The 15540-nt window shown below is 45.0% G+C and overlaps 1 protein-coding gene across 3 annotated transcripts in view; it reads right to left on the bottom strand.

Annotated features, from left to right (window-relative positions):
• Window positions 1-14972, bottom strand: part of LOC136116380 (uncharacterized) — a 36758-nt gene extending 21786 nt beyond the window's left edge. Inside the window, exon 1 of one of the 3 annotated variants that reach the window (XM_071816994.1) lies at window positions 14882-14972. The gene's annotated coding sequence lies outside the window, so the exon portion shown is untranslated. Of the gene's footprint in view, window positions 1-13228; window positions 13777-14288; window positions 14506-14881 lie in introns of those variants that run through there. The other 2 variants (XM_065862677.2, XM_071816987.1) reach the window with 2 other exon arrangements.
• Between the last annotated feature and the right edge of the window lie 568 nt (window positions 14973-15540).

Below are 15540 nucleotides of genomic sequence, written 5' to 3'. Positions count from 1 at the left end.
GCTAGATCAGAGCCTGCCTTTCTCCACTCAAAATCCTAAGCTCCCCATGCAGGAGAATTGCCATCGGAGTTATCATCTCTCCTGGGAGGCCAATCTCCTTCAGCTTGGTGAGACACTTGGGAAACGGGTTGGTACAACGGCTCTAACACAAAGCCTGCCCTCTGCAAGTCTTAGTTTTTATTTTGGTACAGCTACCTGTGTCATGCTTAGGCCTCCTTTCTCAGCTGGATGCCCCCTCCATAAGAGATGTCCACTGCCTTTATTCCTCTGCAAAGAAACAGTTACAGATCTTTGTGCATGACCACTGAGCTGCTCTATCACTGTACAGCCCCTTAAGAGAGGTGAAGGAGTGAGGTCAAAACTCTTGAGCTCAGGAAGAGATTACACAGGGCACTAGAGATAAGAATGAAGGAGGGAATTAATGTTACATAGAGACAGCTTTGAGGGTATGGGGAGCAGACAGAGCTTGCTGAAGGAAAGAACATATAGAATACAAAAAATAATCTAGAAAAGTATGTGCCAAAATAATGCAGAGTCTACTGCTGCACTGAACAGTCTACATTGTTGTTAGTATTCTGGGAACTAGGAGTCGCCTCAGGTATTTTCAGTGAGGAGAAAAAAAAAAAAGAAACAAAAAGGCGGGGGGGGGAATCAAACCTGACAATAGTACCTGATCTCCTGAAAAATGCATCTGAGCTGTTACTGAACCCTGGGAAAAGCAAATGAGACGTCCCAGTCACACCAGTGCAGACTGTTTGCTTGAGTATTCACACTCTCAGTAGCATTTCACTACCTTTCACTCATAGTAGGCACACTCAAGACATATCAAACATATTAATTATTTAAGTGGATTATAATATTTAAGACTAAAAAAAATGCTGAAGAAATATTCTGGGTAGAATAAAATTTCACCTTGGAAGTTGCTACTGAAATTTGCCAAAAAGCAAGTGTAGATCATGGGTTGGATTACACACCGCACTTCCCAGAGATGCTATAAAAATCATTCAGTGTGAAGATAAAAAGAGGCCACCTGTATATCAAAAAACCTAGTTCACTTTAAGCAGAGTTTAAGTTTTGTATTCATAAAAGCACTAGATAAGTCTTGATATTCTGTAGTGTCCTGGTACGGGAACAAACAAGAATGTTGTGTAGTTCTCACTGTTGTAGCTTAGAAAGACTACTGACACTACTGGGTGGATAAAGGAAAAATTCCTGCAGTGAAAGCAATGTACAGAGTCACTGCAAGTTGCTCCATGCAGGTCTTTCTACAAACTCAGTGGATGGAGAGATGACTGACAGAAACATCTGGGGCAAAAAAGGAAGCCAACACTTCCGAGATGTAAGCTATGATGTGTAGTCTTGGTTGCCATCAGGATGCTGTATACATTCCTAGACAGCAAGTTTACTATAAACCAGAGGAGTTCTCAGTTTCTCTTTAAGCAGAGTGATTCAGGTCCTAGATGTGAGAGACTCTTCAGTTAGCATCAGAAATTTCATAGTCTCTTACTATGCTACAGTAATATGAGCCAGAATCCCACGCTGCTGTTCTTCAGTCTCAGATTAAAGAATGCTAATGTTTGCAACAAACCATTTTGACAGATGCAAATGCCATTAAAACATCAAAAGGCTTGGAAACACACTTGAAAGCTTGGCCTTGCCCAGACCGCACAGTGGAACCATTGCTGAGCACGGTTGTTGTCACGTTACCTTTACCAGTCCTGAGCACAGTTAAGCTACAGACAGCTAAGGTTGAAGAATATTCAGCCAACTGAACCAGGACAAACTGTCCTCCCCTGTAGAAAGGCCATCTGAAGTTAATCTGTCTGATATTCTGGACAAACACATAACGTAACCTCTTTCATAGCCAGACCAAGTTCCACTTTGAAAACTCTAAGACCTCTTACCATTACCAATAGCTGTCAGAGCCCTATAGAACAAAAGATACCAAGTTGGAACATTTTGACTAATAACTATACAGCAAAATATACACAACCTTGAATACACTGGCAAAATGCTGGTTTTGTGTCAATAGGTAAAGTATACCCTGTGCAACCAAAGTGATTCCTAAAATACCAAAGAAACTGTACTTGTACGTCATACCATGCTAACAACTTCTAGCAGCACAACTTCATCAGCTGTAACAACAGAAACCAGTACCTTGTGCCTGGCTTCAATAGTTTGCACCATCAACCAGAGATAAGAATAAAAAAATGCTGGTATAAAAATACCATGAGATAGCAACAACCAAAAAAAAAATTTAAAATGTTGAACTCATTTGTCCTCATTTTGTGCTTTTAGAATGTGTGTTTTCAGCCTTAGCCCCCTCCAGGATTTTAATTGCCTTATGATTCCAGGTGTAAGATTTATAACAAAAAGGTGAAAGAAATGAGACTTGTATCATAACCAGAAATACTTGGCAATATAACAGTGGTGCAGCTTTGTATTGAAACTGCAGCTAAAGGGGAAAAAAAAAAAAAAAAAGGTCCATCCAAAAGGTATGTAGGGATGTGTCTGGTGAAAACACATTTTGGTACAAGCCTCCCCCCTAACCCAGCTTTTCAGGGAAAAAACTGTTCTTAGAAATTTAATTGGTATACTTGGACTGGAGAAGCTAACAAGTACAATGAGACATGTTTGCTATTGGAAGCAAAAAGTATAAGATATAAATAAAATGTTATAAGAAATGTAAATGTGGGAAAGCACCAGAGAGGACCCCTTCCCTCTCCTCGTGGAAAAATAGCTTCACACACCCAAAGCCACAGGAATTGTGTGGGTGCTGAATAGGAAGGCACTAATGCAAACACATGGAAAACTTGTTGTTATTCACAGTGTAATGCCTGCATGGCCAACTGGCATAGGTTTATTGTGTGCATCACAATATTTTCTGTTTTTCATATAGTCCCACTTCCTAGAATCATGTGGTTATGTGAGAAATTTGGCTTACAATTAAGAAAAATGCATGTCTGGCCTTTAAGGGCTGTGGAAAAGGCCTGAAAAACAAAGTATGGCTCACAAATTAGATCTTGCTGTCTGGGTTTACCTTAATTTTTTAAGCCAAAATGTTAAGCCTTAACTTGTGACTGACAAGAGTCCCCCTCTACCCAATTTCTTTTTTCAGCGGTTGGGACTGATGACACTGAACTTGTTTGAAGAGTATTTAGACCTGATCCAGTGAGACACATGAGCTACCAGAAACTAAAAGACTGGCAGAGAAATATGCTGTAGTATAACTGGGTTAACAAAGATGAATAATCAAATTTGTCAGGCCCAGTTTACATATTTGCAGATAATTCCGCAAAGTTCATCTGTGTATGGCCCAGTCCTAAAAAGATGTAGAGCTCCTTCAACTCCTTGAGCTGCTGTTGACTGTACAGACCACCCAACACCAGCCAGAATCAGGTGGTAATAAATTTTGAATAAGATTTGACACAGCACCCTGAAATCTAGAACAGATGAAGGTAATATGCATCCAGATTGCTGCCATCTTCTCCAATGCGCCCGTGTGCATGTGACCATATGTGAGCCAGCTCAGGGAGTTATCTAGCCAAAAAAACAACACAGAAGCAGAATGATGTGAGCAGTCATAAAGGTGTGACACCGGAGAAAGAAAAAAAATCAACAAAAAACAACAGAACACAGAAACAACACACACTACAGCTCGCTCCAGTAGCTATACGTGCAGAGGTACAAGCCATAGCAGCAACAAGAGGCTGGGTGATGGGCCAGCAAAGTGGGAAAGCAGAAACTGGACTTGGACCTAAGTTATGATGAAACCACACCCAGCATCTACAAGCAAGTCCCTGATACTCAGCGTAGGTGTCTTGCCAGGCACTTCAAACACAGAAACAGGTGCACCCTCACCAGCTCATGTCAAACAAAAGCAGCAGAGCAGGGAAATTTTGCATTTTGAGTACTGGCTCTCTGCTAGTAACATGTCTGCAACCCTTCCAGGTTAGAAGCAGGCACTACAGGAAGTGGGGTACTCTAATTGGATTTACAGCTATTTCCAAAGAAGCCATTATTTGAGGGTTTAATGTTTCCTTGTCTGGTTGTTGCCACTGACTCTACCGTTTCCATGAACCCAAACACAGCTTTGCCTCCTCAGCAAAGGACTGGGTATAAAAGGACATTGCATGGCAGCCAGATCAACTCAAAGGAGGCAGACCCTCCTAAAGCAACTCTGAAAACAAGCTTTCCTTGATACTAGGGAAAGCCCTGGAAACCACCCCAAACCATCTTCAAATTGTAGCATGGAAATACACCAAACAGAAGGGAGAGGAAGGCATTTTTATGACCTTTTATTTCAGAAGAAGCAGTGAAAAGTTGTATAAATCATGGTTTTAAATGGTGTAACTGATATACATCAATCTTACAAAATGCTTTTTATAACTAGCTTCACCAATTACCTCTACCTTATTTCTAAGTTTATGGTAGTAATTACAGCTCATAGATGATGTAGTTAAGATTTAGCATTAGCTCCTAATACCGTAATTAACAGTGCATATGGTAAAAACTGGGAAAAAAAAGTAGAGCCCTACAGGTACAACCTTAAAAAAATAGCACAGCCAGTTCACCAATATTGATATTGTCTGTTTCAGCAATATTTCCCCATATTTGTCAATGGGCAAAAATTACACCCACATGCTTCAAAGTGCAGTACAGCTCCAAGTCTGCATTACTTTAAAGCATAGATCTTATACCAATTTAAAAATATTTTAATAATTAAATTAGTTTCAATGAATGAGAAACAATTACAGATATTTTAATCCTTGCTCCTGGCACTTTGATTTTTCTGCTTATGAAGGAGGGGGCAGAGTTTGCTTCCCAGCATTAGCCTTCAAGATTGCCTAAAATAGTACTCCTTGATGGCTCCATAGCTTTTCAGATATTACCTGAGCAATTAAAATCCTGAGTTTGCCCTTTGGCAGTCTTTGAAGACATCAACTCTGACTCTTGACTGGCCTACAGCTTCCTTTTCCTCAACCCTGTGGCATGTAAAACTACCTCTCTCTTTCCCCTCCCAAGTCCCACCCTATCAGATGGAGATGTAGAGAAGTAAAATCAGGTCTGTGTGCCTTAAATTCACCCCAAGCTCATGACTTCAGTGTGTCAGTGAGAAATCAAAAAATGAGGTAATTTAACTCCTAACAGTCACCATGACTAATAGTGCAATACAGACCTGATACGATGTCCTTTATCTCTTTTATGACACAATCAAAAAATAATGCCAGATCCAGCTGAGGAATGCAAAGTCCTCACTACACTTGCTTTGGCCAACCTACGCAAGCATACATGCTATATTCTAAATAAAGTTGTGCATACCTTAGCATGAATGAGGAACTTCCCCTGGGAAGCTATAGGCACCAGCTAAATGAAATCCAAGACTCAGCTCACAGTCTTTCCCATTACCTGCAACACACTTTGATCAGTGGGGCATAAACACATAAACATCCCATCTCTCCCAAGTTCAACGAGATATAGCAGAGTTCCTCCAGTTCAGCCTCACAGGTGGCTCTGAGTTGTAACTTCCGACACTGCCCATCAAACTCACCTAAACAAGTTTATCAGGCTTTGCACATGGCAAAAGGCTTCACTTAAAAAAAACAAAAAAAATAATAAAAAAAAAATCACTACAGGCAACATCAAAGAGTACAATCTGGTATGGTCGCTGTAGTTCAGGAAAGCTAAGAGCAACAGAAGTACTTGAAGTGGGAAGGATTGGAAGGGTATCAGGAAAAGGGGTGGTGGTGTCAGTGGACCATGCCCAAGAGGGAGGGAAGAGTCAGAGCTCTCTCTCTTAGCATCTTCTTCCCCAGTGCCTTCCTGTACGGAAAATGGGTTTTCAGTCTTACTTCTGCCAGACTGATGTACTTGAGGAACCCAGCTTTCAGCACAAGTGTTTGCTGACTATTACTGAACCCAGCACCTCACCTCTGCCACATGTGACAGCCAGCTCTCAGCACATTAGCAGACAGGCGGGGGCACAAAGTGAGGGACTCTTGCAAGTCCCCGGCTCAACAGGACAGAAGAACTGCAAGAGAGGGCAGAGAGCTGGCGGCAAGACAAGCAAGGTCCCACCCTTGCAGCAGACCGAGCAAGAGGCTGAGGCAGTGGTCCTTCCCTAGGAGAGACAGCAAAGCAGAAGGGTTTAACAACCCAAATTCAGCCACTGTTCTATGAGCAATGGCTCTGCCTTTGCTTGGTGGCAGATCCTGCAGTGCTGGCAGCTGTATCTAGCTACGACTCACTGCCATGAGGCTGTTGAAGTGAAGAACAGTGACACACATCTTGATGTGACAAATCTACTACTCTGTCACCCTCGACAGTGCTTTACACAGGAGAAATGACGCAGATCATGGTAGATCAGCTCCCAAGAAGCAATCGCATTAAAGGTACAATTGCAGCTATATCCACAGCAGAAGATATCATGGAAAACACCCTACACTCCAAACTTTTGGCTATTCCTGCGCTACTAGCATTTACCCTAACAGAAGGTGATAAAGATCCACCCATAGGACTGCTGTCTCAAGTCTTACCTCTACTAACAGTTACGGCTTACGAGGAGTTAAACACAGTTGTGGTCATTTAGAGATCTCAAGCTAGAGCATCCACAAAGGACAACTATGATCAAGAGTACCATAGTACAGGTTGAAATGGGAACATGCACATTAAGATAGTAAGAGCTCACTCTCCTTCAATTCCTCACTATCATCATTCATTAAAGGAAGGATCTGTAAAAAGCCTAGACTATAAGCAGTTTGTGGTTTTTGTTGGTTTTGTTGTTTGATTCTCCCCGCCCAGGCAAGGAAGAACTGTGCCTTCATCTTCAGACCTCATCCAGCATAATCATCAGTTCCTAATTCTGGCAGTTTCCAGTAGTTTCTGCCCTTCTGAGGGTCATCTGTGCAACTGAAGTAATACTAACCCCTCCTACCTCACAGCCATACTCTGAGGATTAGTCAGGGAGTGGCTGCTCAGTGCACTGAATATGCAAAGCCCTGTTATAAACTCTGTATCTGATTGCAACCTCAAGCAAAGTCTTATTTAACCAATCCCTTCACTAACAAAAAAATATATTGACTGTTCATTCTGTTCTTTCCATCTGTGTCTTTTGCCTCCAAGTTCTTTGAGATACAAAACATGCTACTAAGATATTTTCCTTTGGTGCTACAGACTTGCTTAGTAAAAATGATAGACACATTTTTCACATGAAGTAGTGTCCATAATCAGTGGTTTCAGCTCATGCAGGAACAGTGCTACTCTGGGATAATACCATAAGAATCTCATTGCTCACTCAATGAAAGCCCCTGTCCCATAGTCTTACATACATCAGATATTCACAGTTGTCTGCTTCTCACTGTCCCTTTCTGCAATTCGATTAATTTTATGAGCTTAGGACATAGAGCACTGGATACTTTTTGCTACTTCTAAACACAAAACTAACTCTCTACCAAACTGTTATTGAAACCACATTGGTGTTTTTGCACATGCTTAACACTCCCACATGTTTGTACATATTTTTTTTAATGCATTTTGTTCACTCTTTTCCATTGTCACAATCAAGATTTGTACAATGCCATATTTCAAATTAACTTTTCAAAGGAAACATGCCAGTAAAACGTAATACATTTCAGGGCAGATTTGCTTTCATATTGCATTGCTGAACTTGAGATTTCTGTTCATGCCAGTTTTCATTGCACATCTCGTCTTTTCTTGTTCTAACATAATTTTGCTATGATTATCAGAGTTAATCCATTTTTCACCTTTTATACTTGGATGCCTATTTTCATTCCTTTGACGTTTATATTATGACACACTCAGCAGATGTATAGGTAAAAATGACACTGCCTACAGAATGAAGGAAAAATGGTTCTGGTATGTCTGATAATACCCAACCAGGCATCACAGCTGTTGTGATTTTTCTATACACACAGCCACAATTTCAGGCTGCTTTTTATGGCTCTGACCCTCCCTTGTGACTGGTCAGAGCACACACTATCATGACCTAACTGGCATGCCTGGCCTTGCTCTTCCAGGAAAAGGTATATTTCATTGCTCCAGCATACGTCCAAATTGCTCATCTTCATTTCTTTGCACATCTCTGAAACAGCTCAGTTTACTCATCATACAGGGGCAGGAAGATTAGGTGGACAGTACAAGCAATGTCAGAGATGATAGGCTGCCTTCCCAGATTGCACAGGAGTCTGACTGAAATGAGCAGTGTTGACACTGTGCCTACAGAAACACCTTATAGCTTCCCTTTCAGTCCCCCCATGTGCACTAAGAAAACATCTTCCCACATGTACCCAGGGATGATGAAAAGAGTGACAGTGCAGTAACGTATTTTCCATCCTTCAACACAGTACCAGATGTCAAGAAATTACTGGATGACATGAGGAACAAAGCCATCTCTCTCAATCACTTGCACATTCAGGAAAACATGCCATGACCCATAATTTGCTACAAAAATAGGGATACTCCCACTTCTCTTTGCCTGCATCCCCACAGAATCCTTTCTCTGTCCCAAGGTTTGTCACAGCATAGAGTCTTGACAGGGTTGTGTGCTATACTGCAGCCTTCTCAGTGCCAGACCAACTGCCCATCCTGAACCTCTTCTTGCCTATACCTGAAACATGCCTTTCCAGGAGAAAACACCTTTCTTGAGAAGAAGTTCAAAAACACCCATTAAGATCCATCAGCTATATCGTACTCAGTCTGAAGCCTGAAATATCTCTATGCACAAAGTGATTTACAGAAAAAGAGAGATGTAGAGAAGCAACAAACGAGGGGAAGAGCTATTTGAACCATCTGCAATACCAACAATCAGGACCACATCTTCACCATTCTAAATATTGCAGTGAGAAACGGTCTCCATCCTGCAGGGCCACCAGTATACTCTTGAACATCTCTTCTATCAATCCTGCAACAGAGGGGAGAGAGATACACACCACACCTTCTCAAATTCACTGCTATGCAGTCTGACAGTCCTCACCTTTAAAAAAATGATAGTGATCTCAGAGTACTTCAGAAAGGAGATGGACTCAAATGTTGCAGCTGGATAACATTTCATGGGTCTGGAATTACCCTCAGACACCTGCATTATGGATTACCTACAGTAAAACTTTCACATCTAAACAGAACCTCAGGCTTAATCCAAGCCAAAAAGATCTTGCCTAGAGGCCAGACCCACTGAAGACACCTACAGCCTAAGAGCTTTTCTAGGCACCTGTATGGCTATAGCATCCTTCCTTCTCCTATGAAATGAATTATATCAGCAAAGCTATACTCTTACTGGTGCACTCTTACAAAGTTTCCACTAGCACCCTCACACGGGACAGGGATCTTATAAAGATGTAAGGGCCCAGTTAAGATTTATCCTATTCAAAGAATATTTACAGCCACTTTTCATGGCTACACCTGTATATTTCTGTGAGTATAAAGCGCACATACTGTAAAGCTTATATATGCTTTTGGTTTTGGTGGGTTTTTTTGCTGTTTTTTGTTTGGTTGGTTTGGTTTTTTTTGTAGCCGTGCAACAACACTGTGAGCAAAGAATCTTCTTCCCACTCTCCTCCCACTAGAGATGTATGTCTTAGTTTAACACGGATCTGGACATCTATTTCTATCCTTAAGTGAATATACAAGTGCAGCCATCGCAGCCACCTTGTGGCAGCTGTGAACAACAACCACGTCCAACATGTTACAGCTCTGCTTGTAACCCAGACTCAGGCCTTGCACCACTTGTCCCCTGATTATCTCGAGGCTTCTGTGATCTGAACAAATCGTGCCCTGACATGACTGGGATCCTAATCCCCTCCCCTGAAAACCTACGGATTCGTTGATGAAGCAGCAGCTGTTCCCCGCCTCTCCTCCTCCAGTCACACCCCGTGCAAGGCTGGGTCTGCTCACCAACATATGACTCTGCCCATGGGTGGCACATGCATGGGAATACCAAGCTTGTGGATGCCATTGGGCGCCACCTCAGCTTGACCCACGTAAGGATTTGGGAAGTTTTGTGTATGATCAACAGCAGGAACTCCAGTGCCAAACGCATCCTGAGCACCAGCAAGGCCAGGGGCAGCAAACCTCACACACTGAGCACCTGTGTGCAGCTAGGTGTTCAGCCTGAAACTACAGAGAGGCAGTTTGACATCTGACTGTCACACCCTTCTACGTGACTTACTGAAAATAGGATACATTCTCAGGAAGCTAATTTATGTCCAGCTCTGCTTTAATGCAGTATTCTCTGAGCAGCAGTTTCATGCGTTGCCTTCCACTTCAGTTCACTTCTCATATACTATCCAATTACAGTTTCTATAACCACTTGTCTTCAATCTATTCTATCATCAGAACACCCTCTATTTTGTATACATTTACATATGTGACTATTCACATACATACATTTGTACACATGCCATGGTAATCACCTCCTCCCCTCCTCAATTTTTCCCACTATCAAATCCAATAGCCCTTCCCCTGACCTTGCACTGAACTTGTACTGAAGTAATGGGAGTTTCTTCTTTGACTTCATCTAGCTGTAATTAATCTCCCAAACCGTGAGTCAAAAACTAGCCTCCACCACAGGTTCAGTTCCACATCCCCTGCAGTGTTCAGCGTTGCACTTGAAGGAATGGAATTTAAAACAATAGATTGGAAATGGATTTTGTCCCAGCAAGCTAATTCCACTAAAAGAGAAAGAAAACTGGAGTCACTTGTTAATATAAGAGACAAGATTAACAAAGCTCTCCCAAAATGGTACCCCAGCTGGCTCAAGCATCAAAAACCACCGAGAACATCACATATAGAGTGCATAAATACATTAGCTTGCAACTGTTCTGCAGTGATGAACCCTTCATAGCTATCAGTACATCACAGCCAAGGCACAGACCTTCTTCTTTGTATGTTACATCCTCTTTCTCACATGAAGTCTAGCTCCAATACACACCTCTTGACCACAGACATAAATGCAACTGACCTAAACTCAATCTTGGTTAAACCTAGTTCTTCCAACTCACAACAAGTGAATTAACCTGGGCTACTGAGCAAATCATGGAGGCTATTCCCACATATCTGCTGCAAAAGGAGATTAAAAAGAACCCCATTGACTTCCATTAGGATTTAACTTAAGGTGTGCTTGTGACAATTCCTGTATCTCAAGCTTCAGTTTCACAAGCTCTTCAGCTTGCCAAAAGGAGTCCCATCCTCTGCCCTCCTTAATCCCACCCCCACACTGCCCTTTCTCTTCTGGCACTACAGGCATGTGTGTGGTCTCACAACAAAACAGAGCATGGATGACAACAGGCAGACACAACAGCTTCTTACAACAGCAGCTGAGAGAATTTGTGCAACCACAGACTGTTTATCTGAGCAGAGAAATGTAGGAACACAATGCACAATTCCCTCTTGCATCTAACCCAGCACAGGCATGGGATGCTATTGAAAGTGGTAGTGCCTCTCCGTGTTTCTCATGCCCAGTGGGATGCTACCCTTCTGCATCAGACCTAACAGCCCCTGGCCACAGGGCAGGCTTATCCAACCTCTAGCTACAAAAGGTGTCATATTTTTTGTCTAGGGAAGGGGGTTACTTTTCAGTTGGAGCAGTGATTGAACGGATTTGAGGCCACTTGGTCACTAGATCCAATCTAAGGGAAGAGGCAGAAGTTTGCAGTCAGGACTGGATGAGAACGGAATCATTCCTTCAGCAGTAGCCTGTACTTATGCTGGATTAAACACTACATGAAGTGGTGCTCCAAAACACAAGTTATTAAATTACATTTCTCTGAAAGCCCTGTCTGCACACAGACTCCACAGCCAGGTGCACTTAGTGGCTACTCTAAATCATACCAGTCACCCTGTAACTACAGCTCCATGATTACTTCTTCCCAGAATGAAGAGGCTAGCACAGATAACAGCTGTAAGCTTGCGGTACAACAGGCCATCTTTTTGCTGGAACGTCTCATCCTGGCTCTGTAATCTGGTGTGAAAATTTGTAGGAAGACTTTGTGGTTAGGAACCAGGCTGGACAGATCAAGATAAGGAATTAGCACGCGTAATCAGCCACTGGTATAATTTACCTGGGAAACCAGTGCAGTCTATCACTTGATATCTTGAAATCAAGACTGGCTACTTTTCTAATAGAATGTTGGATTCAACATAGCAATAACCAGTTGGGAATGTAAACATCTGCCAGGGGTCAGAATAATGCATCTGTCCCCAAATGGCTGATACCAGAAACATTGACTCTACAATCACCTCACAGAAGAGGGAAACAATTTCTTTCTGTACAGCCCCAGTGCCGAAACAATAAAGTACAACCACACTTGCACTGAAGACTCTCCTACATACTTCATTAAAAGACACAACACAAGTTCATTGGAGAGCTGTAAAGCTGAAAGGAATTAAAAAACTTATCAGGCATGACTGTTGAAATAAGCTAGCAATGTAAAATTTAGCTAAACAGCAACTGTGTAGCCAACATCAAACTGGAAAGATACCAGACGACAGAAAGCAAAATAATTCTTAGAATCAAATATTCATGGAGGAAAAAAAAATATTCCAATTATGTATTTGACATCCCTTGCAGGTTATTTCTTAATTTTTGCCTGGAATAACCACAGAGAGTGAACATAATTTGCATGAATACAAACTAATTAAATAAAACAGCCCACTTTAAACTACAATCCAAAATAGATTACATCGTCACTAGCAATTACACCATATAACCCCACTCACAGATTTATCATGATCACTAGGCTACTGTACAGACATCACATTACAAATGCTACCCTCAATCCTAAATTGGCAAAATGAGGTTCTACATGGAAGCCATCTGAGCTTTTTAAGTATTAACACTGAGAATTAAGAACTCGAATTTGGTACAACTTCGAGTCTGATTTATGGATGCCTCCTCCTCACCCAATTCAGTTGCAGTTCTGAAATCTGGGTCACCCATACATTATTCCTCCAAACCTAGCCACCTCCTTCCCGTGCAACCCTTTAAAAGGACTCTGGCCTTATCCAACCCATTTAGGTTAATAGAAACTTCAGAGAATCAGGTCACAAAACTTCAACAACACATTATGGATGTGGCTTGGTCAGAGAGGAACAGGCGTGCAGCTCAAGAAGAGGCTGACAGCACCCGCATCCAGTAACTCCTTGGCAAAGTCTGCAACAAGGCAACACAGACAAGTTGAACTCAGCTCTCCTTCCCCACTACTTTACTCCATACCAGTTTTGATCCTGGTCTTATCCAACTTCTGGGAATAAAAGCAGTATCAAGAGCAAGGATAACATGGGTGCTGGTGGGAGAATGGGTCAGGCCAGAGCCATGAGAGCTCTAAAGCCCCTCAGCAGGTTGCTTGGGGCACTGAGGTTGCCACCAGAGCTGCTGCAGTGGCTGGGGCTCCAAAGAGGCTGTGGGAAGGAGACGGGAAGCAAGCAACACGCAGATATCTCGCCTTTCGTTCTTCTGCCTTCGCTTCATGACAGGCCATAAAAGTCACGAGGCGCCAGCCAGCAGAGCAAGGAGGAAAACAACAAGGTGTCCAGAGTTCAAGCACAGCACCGAGAGTCCCGGGCCATAGCCACGGGTGGCCTGACTAGAGCTGAAAACCCCGCGAACACCGTGGGATCTCGCTCCTGCGTGGGAGGCACCATTTCTGCGGGAAGAGGCTCCGGCTGCTGGCAGCTGAGCCTGGGACCGGGCCTGTGTTCTGGGCCCTACCTGCTGCCGGCAGCAGGAGGAGGAGCGCGGGGCGGGGGGAAAACGGGCGCTGCTGGCGGGGCACGGAGCTGCGCCGTCCCGCACAGGCCGCCACGAAGTCTGCGGCCCCCCCGGGGCCGGCGGAGAGGCGCCCCCTTTGTCGCCCTCTCCAGAGGCAGCGGCCCGATGAGGCTCGCACCGCTCCCCGCAGCGGGAGCGGCTCCCCGGGGCTCTGGGCCCCGACGGCGGCCCTCCCCGCGCACCCACACCTGTGCGCCGCGGGCCCGGCCCCGCCGAGGAGTGCAGGAGGCCCTGCCGTCCCGCCGCGGGAGGGGCGAGCGTTCCCGTCCCCGGAGATCCCTCCTCCCCGTCCCCCTCGGGTCCTAAAATGGTGGAGCCCTCCCTCCCTTTCTCCCCCCCGCCCGAGCCTGTCCGCCGCCCCGGCTCCACGGAGGGCAGCCGCCCCTCCGGCCCGGGCTCCGTGGGGATCCGGCGCCAGGCCCGCGTCTCACCCCGCCTCTCCCGGGAACACGGCAACGCCGCTCCCGCCGGGCCGGGCCGCGCCGCTCCCACCGGCCGCCCTTACCTGCGCCGGCCTCACATCGCCGCGCTGGGGTCAGCGCTGACTCCCCCAGCGCCGCCGCGGCCCCCCGCCCTCGGCAGCCGGCCGCCGTCTCCCCGCCGCCCGCGGGGCCGCAGGTATGTCATGAGCGCGGCGGCTCCCAGGTGAGCCGGGCACACCTACAGGAAGGCAGCGGCCGCCCTGATTGGCGTGCGGGGCGCAGCCCGGCCGGCAGCGGGGCGCGCTCCCACGGCGCGGGGCAGGGCAGGGCGCAGCCGCCGCCGAACGGCCCGAGCGGGACGCGCTGGCGGCGGCTCCTGTCCCGGCTCCGGCCTCTTGTCCGTCCGAGCGCAAGGTATTTTGACTTTTTTTTTTTACTTTTTTTTTTTTTTTTTTTTTTTTTTTTTAATCGCAAGGTTGGCAATAACTGCGTCTGCCCTCAGTGGAGACCGGGGGGAAAGAAGTTTAGCGCTTGGTTGTTTTGCCCGCCCCCCCCCCCCACGCCCGAAAGCAAAAGCAGCGCGGGTACACCTGACCCACTGATCCCAGGTCCCCGGGCTGCCTCAAGAAACAGAGGGGCTTATTTATTTGTTTATTCTTTTATCTGTCTTCATTACCTGACTCTCTTGTTTTCCTGCTCCTTCAGGTCACTCCTTAACTTTGCATGCGTGAACTCTCCTGCTTTGTATTTCCTTTCTGCCCCACACCGGGCAGCCACGGTTTTAAGGAAAAGCGCCGGGTGCCGGGAGATTCGTCCTCGCAACACGTGGCGGGGCTTTGCGCCTGCAGCAGCACGCCTCAGAGAGCCCAAGTTTGCATCTGAGATCGTCAAATAAAAGCAAATGAATTAAACGCCTGGATTCAGAAGGAATTGAGCACAATGTGGATAGAAAAACTGTAGGTTGTGTTAAAAATCTGAATCTACAGCTACCATTCTCAGGCACCCTGTCTCTCCTAGGTACACAGGTAAATATCCTGGGGAGCCGTACCTACATTAAAGCTCTCTCTGGTTGCTGTGATTAGCGATGTACTGAAAGGGGACAGCACATCTGTTCTGATCTGCCAGCTTGACTGCAGCAATAGAGGCAGACAGCCTGTAGGGAGACTTCCCCCATGTAGGAAAGTAGAACAGAACCAGGCAGAGAAAAGGCATACATAAAGGAAAAGAAGAAAGGAAGGACATCTAGATAAAAGACAACGTGTTTGGGAGTAGCAGGGCTAAGGAAAACCCTGGACACATTGATTATCGTGATCATAAAAGAAGGGGCAAATTCCA

The sequence above is a fragment of the Patagioenas fasciata genome, chromosome 1 (assembly GCF_037038585.1).
Source record: "Patagioenas fasciata isolate bPatFas1 chromosome 1, bPatFas1.hap1, whole genome shotgun sequence".
NCBI lineage: Eukaryota > Metazoa > Chordata > Aves > Columbiformes > Columbidae > Patagioenas > Patagioenas fasciata.
The sequence above is the reverse complement of the archived record's forward strand: the minus strand, read 5'-3'. Positions and strand labels throughout refer to the sequence as shown.